Consider the following 8,076-nt stretch of genomic DNA (forward strand, 5'->3'; position numbering starts at 1 on the left):
CGTGGGGAGATTTGATAGGGTAGCTTGGAGGAGAGTAAGGCAACCACCTTTGGAGATATGTTTGTGGTTCTAGGCATGAAACCTACTATCCACCTTTTCAATACTCGACTGCCAAAAAGAGACATTCTTAGGTTTGCCAAAGAGAAGAAGAACCAGATAAGTGCAAGGCCAATGGCTCAATTTGCATCCACAAGTCAATGCAATCAATTCCAAGTCCGCAAGGGTAGTATTAACACCAAATAGTTCTATTTTGCTACGATTTATATTTAGTCCAGAATCTCAAATTTATCAACGATGCCAAAGAGATTTCTAATAGCAACAATGTCGTTTTCTGTAAACAAGATTGTGTCATTGGAAAGAGTAGATGGTGTACCTGCAGAGAGCTTTGGCCTATGTAAAGGCCTTTGATCAGACCACCATCACTAGCTTCCATCATCGATCTACTCAAACAACCCATGATGATAATAAAAGGAAAGGATGACAGAGGATCATATTAGGAAGGTGTTGTTGTCCATCATCTTTTATATAGCGAGCTTCATAAAAGGAGACAAATTCAGAAACAATCTCCCTCTCTGTAAGAAGGTTTGTGTCCTTCTCTGGGTAGGATTTCAATGATGGCGTTCTTACGTCTTTTAGCACTCACAAGGCGATGATAAAATGAGGAATTGATGTCCCTCTCTATCAGCCATCGGCTTTTACATTTCTGACGCCAAAGTAATTCTTCTCATGTGTTGATGTCAAGGATTTGTTCTCTAAGTAACCTTTTATCAATATTTGTAGGTTGGAGAGGGCATTATTCCTCAATGGAATCCTAGCCTGCTAGGTCAAAACATAAGCTGGCTCTTTAACATTGTCAAGCAACCAAAAGTGGACTTATTCTATTCCTTCACAATCCTTTTAAATGCCTTGTTTTTTTGCATAATACCATGACCAACCATTCAGTCAATGGCCCATCTTTCCACCATTTTTTATGCAGTGGCAAAAAGTACAATGTTCCATCCACATATTTTCAAAACGGAAAGGGAGAGGTCCCCATCTACTCGAGCCCAACTAAAGCCACTATAAGAATTTTGGGTTTTAATTTCAATTTAAAACCGACATTAAAGGACTCCGACATTAAAGATAGTGTTATTAAAGCCCTTTAATGTCGATTTTAAACCAACATTGAACAGGGTGTACAATGTCGGTTTAAAACCGACATTAAAGACAACCAACAGGAAAGAGCTTTAATAACACTAACAACCAACATTAAAGCCCTTTAATGTCGATTTTAAACCGATATTAAAGCCCATAATTATTGTCCATTCTTTTCAATTATTGTCCATTTTTTGTAAATATCATTTTCATTTTTTTCAATTATTATCCGTGTATTCGATATAATTATTGTCCAATCCATTTTTAATGTTGGTCACAAAGTTAAAAACGATATGTCCCTAAAACCAAGGCAATCAACCTATACATGCACAAAATAAATTCTTAATTACTTTCACAAATCCATAATAATAAGTTAAAAAGGAGGAATTGAAGATGATAATTTAATTCTAAAACCAAAGTAATCAACAAATTACAAAAACTCATAAGCGTTACATAGCAAAATTAAAATTTTGATCCAAACAAGAGCGAGAACTTGCTTTTAAACTATAAAATACAAACTAAAACTTGTAATTAGATTCAAACAAATTGCAGAACAAGGAGAGAGAGGTGGTGATCAATAGCTGCAAGAATTTCCTCAGCCAATTTACAGACAATGGATATACAATACTAGACTTAAAAGAGCTCGATACAACAACCATTTCCAAACCTAGAGGGTCAAACTTGAGTACTTCTTACCAACACTTATAATTTTCAATAAAACTGCTAAAGCATGAAGATGCAAAACCAATTATTAGGGAAATCTATAGCCTCTCAAAGTACTAAATCTTGAACTAAAATCCTATTTCATTGTTATTAAAATTAGCCTCTCAAAGTACTAAATCTTGAACTAGAATCCTATTTCATTGTTATTAAAATGAGATTCGAAGCCCAAAGTATTAAAATATACAAGGCTAGCAAAAAATTATAACATACCTTGGATTGATTTTTTTCAAGTCCAAGAACCAATGGAACTAATAAAAGAATAAGGCTCCAATCAAGCTGGCCTTTTGAAAACTCAAAACAATGTCTTGAGGCATCATCAATGCATAAAACTGGAGCACCACCTCTCTCTCAATTTTCATGATTTGAATAAATATAGGTAACTTGGTTAACGTCGCAAAAGAGGTTTTTTTGTCAAATTTAATCAAAATGAAGGCATCAAGCTCATGAACTAACTCTTTAAGTTCCTCCACACGATAAGTGCATCCTTAACCTTCCTATCAAACAGAGCATGTGAATAAGGTTATTATATGTACACAAATTCGGACTAGAAGACTTCAATGGCACTATTTTGAGCTTATTACATGCTATAACTTGAAATGTGAAAAATAGATAATAAAGAAAGAAAATCGAACAAATAAGTAAATCAAGGATCATACTAGCACGCAAGAAAACAGACCCCGTTACAAAAATTTAACCTGAAACTAAGTTTACAAACTCTTATATTTTGGAAAATTTCCGACAACATAACAACACTACCACAAATGAGTTTGTAATTTTCCTTTCTCCAGCTTTCTACTGCTTTTGATCATATAAGTGGAAGATTACAACAACTAACAAGAAATATCATGCATGAGATTAAAAGTCTTCAACCTTGAAAGATCTACACAAATTTCAGCAAGATGGCAGATGATTGATTGATGCAGCATAAATTGCACATATGCACTACCCTAAAACTTCAGCAAAGGAATATACCAACCATTAAATAATGCAACAATGAATGTGTAAATGGGGTGTAGAATATCACATTCTTAATGTATATGAAGACAGCGGCATGCTTGGACATATCGGTAACTAATGACTAAATTTGTGATACCAACAGGGTTATTAATGTAAATAAGAAGCTAGCCTCATTCAAAACATTACCATCCCCTTCTTGTTTTTCTCATTGTTACTGTTGTTTTTTTTTAAAATGATTATTATTATTGTCGTTATTGTTATTTTATATTTCTAGATAGCATATAGGTGAGTGCCATTTAATATGACCTGTAAGTTGAATTTAATCAACTGGTAATTGGTAACAGGAGAACGGTCTCAGTGAAAAAACACAGAAAAAAAAAAAAACCAGAACCACCCTTTTCTATTCAATAAAAATTTACAAACTCTTTCTAATAGCTTGGTGTTTGTGACAGTGTGTATACAAATGATTGGAGAGCAAGCTCAGCAGGATATCCCAGGTAAGAAGTTGTAAATAAACAAAAACCAAAAGTATACCCAATCCCATTAAGTACTCAAATTTCAGCAAAATTCAAAAATTGAAAAGAAGAAAGATTATGTAATGTAAAGCGAAAGAAACCATATAGAAAATACCAAATGTTAATCATAGATCTAAGACATTGCTCTGATCTTCTGGCTCAGAAAAATCCATAGATGCCAATAATGTTGGTTACTGCTAAGATATCCCAATGACAAGACACTTTCTATCAATCTAACCAAAACCATATGCATTGAGTTAAATTGTAAAAGTTATTGGTTTAAGTGGATTAGGATGAATATAACATCTTAAAGTTGATTTGGACTTGAAACAAATCTATCCCTTCAAACTCTACCTTCACAAGACCACCACAAGCGACGACATGGAAGGAGGAAAGGAAAATGTCCTAGAAGTTTACCTGTAGAGTAGAAAATGTCCGATGGAGAAGTGGATTTGGTCGACGAGCGATGACACGGAGGTCGGATCGACGACGAACGGAGACTGGATCGACAAACGGAGGCTGGATCCACAATAGACTTGTACGATCGACTACCCAATGAGAAACTGAAACTGAAACTTAACACAATTTAAAAATAATGCAAAACTTTAAAGCTACGCCACCAGTCTCATTGAAAACATCCTTACAAATACAACAATGCAGCTAAAGCCTTTGAGAAAATAGCATATTTCAGAGTTTAAGAAGGAACCCTAACTATCAACAAAACTTCTCTTAAAATGTCACAATGTACAACCCTTACTCTAGAACATCTCTCAAATTTAAAATTAAAATAATAACAATAAAAAGAAACAAGAATAGGGTATATCCATGAATTACTTTTTACCTGTTTAAGTGGATTATTGTCCAGCTTCAAACATATGAGATTTGGTAGCTACTTGAGAATTGCGCCTGATCATCTTTCCTGCAAGTGTTTGTTTACCTCTTAAACAACAACAACAAATAATACAATGTGCTTACAATATGGATTCTGCAATGACATAGTATAAACTAGAAAATGATCAAGAATTACAACTGATAAACTCCAAACACAAGAGCTAAAGGCAATAAATTCTACCTAGGGAAATGAAACACACTGATAGCTAATTCCGTATCCATCAAGAATTTTGTGTGCTTCATCAGATTCTCAAAGAGATGTTCCTTCAAAAACTCTGCAGCTCGGGATCCACCGTGACCTGCAATCACATGTCAAGAGGTAAGTATTTCTTCTATTCGTAATATTGGTAAGATATCCACGATGGCTTCTATAATTTCAAAGATTAGCAATTAGCATCAACTATGGATTAAAAATATTAATCTCTAATGATGATGGAATTCAAGCGTCAAAATTAAGTAAAATGAATGGCATGGGTAAATAAAGTTGAAACCTAGGATCGCTTGGCAAAGTGAGGAATATTAAAGTTTTTTATCTTCAACCCGGGCCGTTTGATTGATATTTCATACATTTTGCAAGCTTTGCTACTTACTTTTTAAAAACATTTTCTTAAAACCAAACCAAAACTTGAAAATTAAAAGTGTACTTCCTAAAATCTTGATTTTGTCTTTAAGATTTGGTTAAGAATTCAAATGTTTTTGAAGGAGGTTGAAAAGCACTCCGAAAATTGGTGGGGAAACAAGCATAATTTTCAAAAATAGAATGAAAAAGAAAAATGGTTATCAAATGGGACCTAAGTGAAACTTAACACCTAAATTTAATTCGTAACAATACATCACCTATAAATTGGATAGATTAAAATTTACAAATAACGGTGTTACATCATGCCATTGCAAGAATGGTGGGAGAATCTAACCATTAAAGATGCCAAAAAGGCAGAAGGTTTGACCATCGACCTTTGACATTTTAATATCAAAGAAATCTTCCATGGTTGCCCTCTTTCCTCTGAAACTCGAATACCCCCAACTAAGTTTCCCATCTCACTGCATATCAAAGCAAAGATAATAAGTTTACTGCAGATCTCATTGGAATCCAAAGTTTAATAGACTAGGTGCAATAACAAGATCAAAGCATTGTGTTCTTCTCATCTTCATAAGAACAGAATAACAATTCAGCAACATAACTTCAAATAAATAGAAGCATGCTTTATTCAGACGAATCCATTAAAACCTTTTCCATCCTCCACTGGTATAACCACCATCTTCATCTTATCAACAATCGGTCCACGATTTTCTGATGCACTCGTATCTACCAACATCATGAGACTTATTCTATATTCACGCTTCCAAGTGTGAACAAATCCAAGATTAGAAGGAAAACTCCTCAAGTTATTGTTGATTTGGACCCTTCTACTGATTATTCCTATATGTCTAGTCTGAGCAATCACATTCCTTATACTGTAGTTGCATACCATCTAAGCCAATAGCTGCACAATCACATCATTACAGTAATCAAAAGATGCAAACCTCATGAAAGATTCAAAAGCAGTAACAAAGAACAGATGCAGCAAAAATAAATCCTCGCATCATAAACAATTCAACATTCAAAACTTTGATTTCTCTTGCAGGTTCTTGATATCAAAATGATACCAAGATCTAAAGAGGGGCAAAAACCAAAAAGAAAAACAAACAAACAAAATATAACAAAAAGCCAAAACAAGACTTTCACTATGATGATCTCCAATCAAACGCTAAGGTAAACCTTTCAACCCGATTGGTCAACCCAAGTAAGACCTCTCCAAAATTAAGTCTAAGCTCGATATTAATGAAATGGGTCGGTCAAAGTGGTGTCTGGTTCTAAAGGAAGTGGAGCGACATTTTCACAAGAAAATCTTGACTGGTAATTTCTTATGCGAGAAATTGAGAAAAAAAGTTTAATATGAATCTGATAAACCACACGAAATTTCCATTCTAAGCAAATGACTAATATGAGCAAAATAGCTATAATATCATCGTTCAGAAACTTTCAATTTTTCAAATAAGTTTCAATACTTCCATATACTAACATTCACTGGACCTCTACATTTCCTAATTTTGTTTGTTGTGCTACCAAATACCACCTGGAACTGATTCAAACTAATTATATCAGAATGTTTCTGCTCCTGTATGAATTGAAGGGTCTTATCTTAAATCCTTGAATTATTAATGTTAGTCATGTTATTGATTCTCAACTAATTTTCCTGATGGAAAATTCTTGGAAGGAGGATTTTTTTTTTTTTTTTTTGTGATTTATGTCTTTTGTTTATTCATTGTTATGTCCAAGCTAAGAATTGAATATTGAGTACCAGAAGATTTCTTTGATCACGTTGAGGGAATCAAAGAAGCCATTTTATTTTTAGTTCTTTTGCTTTTCAAGGCAAGCTTGTTTCTTAAGAGTCTAGTTATAACTACTATTCTTATTTTTTAGTAGGATGTTAAGAACTAGAAATCAAAGCGTGATTCCTTTTAATTGAAATGTGGTTTTAGACAGTAGAACACAAAACATTATGTATCCATAAACAGTCTTATTAGAACAAAATTGTTATCAGACTTGAGATTTTAAGATTACCTGCAAATGTTAAAGTTTTATACAAATAAGAACCAACTAATATGGATTTCAGGTTGAAAAGAAAAAACAATTCAAACAAATCAACTTACATTCCATCGCTGAACTCCTCATTAATAATTTCCTTGATACTCTCTCGCCAAAATGCATAACTGCTTCGTTCAAATCACCACTCAAAAGCTTAATAATTGAAGGAAAATTGGATAATATATCAATACTCTAACAGATTATGCAAAATGAAAGCAAGAAGACAAAATAAGATCATCAAATGAGTTCCAAGTTTAAGGTCAGATTTCACAGATAGAGAAATTCCAATCCCATACTCAAAAATGGATAACGAACGAGCCGATCAATCGGAGAAAACAAAAGGGCAGGGAGGGAAAAATCTATGAAGCCAGTCAAATACTCAAATCGTAGTGGGTTTTGAGAATCTCAAAACGAATCAAACCAAAACCACCATTTCAATCGTTGAGGGAAATAAATGTAAAATAACAAACGTAGAACAAGGTTTTACGAATCTCAAACCAGATGGATGAACGCCGCTAGTTCGCAAGTTGCCGAACTTGACAAATCGGTGATGGCTTGAAAGAGAAGACCTGGGGATAGAAGCTCGTCGGAGATAGAGAGGACGACAGAGGTAAAAGAGGACGAGAGGACACCGGAGATAGAGAGTCGACGACAGAGACCTCAGGGTTTCGCGTTGGAAGGAGTCGACGACGGAGATAGAAAGGACGAAAGGACGCAAGAGATAGAGAGTCGACGACGGAAAGAGTGAAAGTCTGAGAATGAAGAGCCGGGTTGGAAGGGTTTCGTGTGGGTTGTGGGTGAGTGGAAGTTTGAGAATGAAAGGAAAAAGAAAATGAGGGGAGAATGAAGAGGGAAATGGAAAAAATGGAGGAAAAAAAGAAAATTGGTTTTGTTTTTTTTTTTTTTTTTAAAAGCAGATCTTTAATGTTGGTTTTAAACCGACATTAAAGGTATACCTACAATGTCAGTTTAAAACCGACATTAAAGATCCATTTATATAAAAAAAAAAAAAAAAAAAAAAAAAAAAAAAAAAAACCAACATTATACATCCGATTTCACTTTTTCCAACCAACATTAAAGCCCAAAATTCTTGTAATGAGCATAATAGGGTAGTGATCCAATCTGGGCCTACCAAGACGTTTGACAATTGCTTCTATAAACTTACTCGATATGGAGTAGAAGTAAGTGATTAGGAATCTGTCATTTGTCAATAAGGGTAAGTGTCGG

The 8,076-nt window shown here is 34.1% G+C and overlaps 1 long non-coding RNA gene across 6 annotated transcripts; it reads right to left on the bottom strand.

Moving 5' to 3' along the window:
• Nucleotides 1-1,976: 1,976 nt before the first annotated feature.
• On the bottom strand, nucleotides 1,977-7,694 carry LOC120085352 (uncharacterized). Of its 6 annotated transcripts, none has more exons than XR_016527305.1 (8): nucleotides 7,348-7,694; nucleotides 6,915-6,974; nucleotides 5,449-5,704; nucleotides 5,135-5,261; nucleotides 4,402-4,519; nucleotides 4,171-4,248; nucleotides 3,747-3,898; nucleotides 1,977-2,347 (listed from the first exon to the last, which is right to left on the bottom strand). It is a non-coding gene; the product is annotated as an uncharacterized LOC120085352 (long non-coding RNA). The 6 variants fall into 6 exon arrangements; XR_005483903.2 differs by having other exon boundaries at nucleotides 1,977-2,351; XR_016527306.1 differs by having other exon boundaries at nucleotides 6,915-7,002; nucleotides 7,348-7,666.
• Nucleotides 7,695-8,076: the final 382 nt, after the last annotated feature.

This window comes from Benincasa hispida, chromosome 1 (genome assembly GCF_027475165.1).
Source record: "Benincasa hispida cultivar pf3 chromosome 1, pf3_genome.v1.1, whole genome shotgun sequence".
In the NCBI taxonomy this organism is placed as follows: domain Eukaryota; kingdom Viridiplantae; phylum Streptophyta; class Magnoliopsida; order Cucurbitales; family Cucurbitaceae; genus Benincasa; species Benincasa hispida.